The sequence below is a fragment of the Pteropus vampyrus genome, unplaced genomic scaffold (genome assembly GCF_000151845.1).
Source record: "Pteropus vampyrus isolate Shadow unplaced genomic scaffold, Pvam_2.0 Scaffold53, whole genome shotgun sequence".
Lineage (NCBI taxonomy): Eukaryota > Metazoa > Chordata > Mammalia > Chiroptera > Pteropodidae > Pteropus > Pteropus vampyrus.
Genome location: NW_011888834.1, coordinates 7,846,949 through 7,847,297, shown reverse-complemented (window position 1 = coordinate 7,847,297; position 349 = coordinate 7,846,949). Strand labels below are relative to the sequence as shown.

At 28.9% G+C, this 349-nt stretch overlaps 1 protein-coding gene across 8 annotated transcripts in view; it reads left to right on the top strand.

Moving 5' to 3' along the window:
- The window catches only part of MAP9 (microtubule associated protein 9), a 33,916-nt gene that overhangs the window by 3,961 nt on the left and 29,606 nt on the right, over positions 1-349 (top strand). The gene's annotated exons all lie outside the window — the stretch shown is intronic.

The window sequence follows — 349 nt, the reverse complement described above, 5'->3', positions numbered from 1 at the left end:
CTTCAGTATCCAGTGAATGACTCTTAATGTTTTCTGTAAAAATAATCAGAGCAGTAGTTTAATCATTGCTATCTAGTTAAGTTAGCATTCTTTACTGTTCTTCTCATAGTAAAATCTAACGAAATTATTTGCAGATAAAGTTTTACAGTCTAAAATCTAAGTGTCCCATGATTGATTGTTAGTTTGAGGACTCTTTGGTTAACTTTTCTCAGAGCAAGCACAGTGCTTGACACACTAGTCACGCTTGATAAGTATGTTTTAAATAAATTAATAAAATTGAAATTTCTACTTCATAAATGTCAATAAAAACTCTAAGTTGTCATGGTTGTAAATTTATTTTTAATCTCTA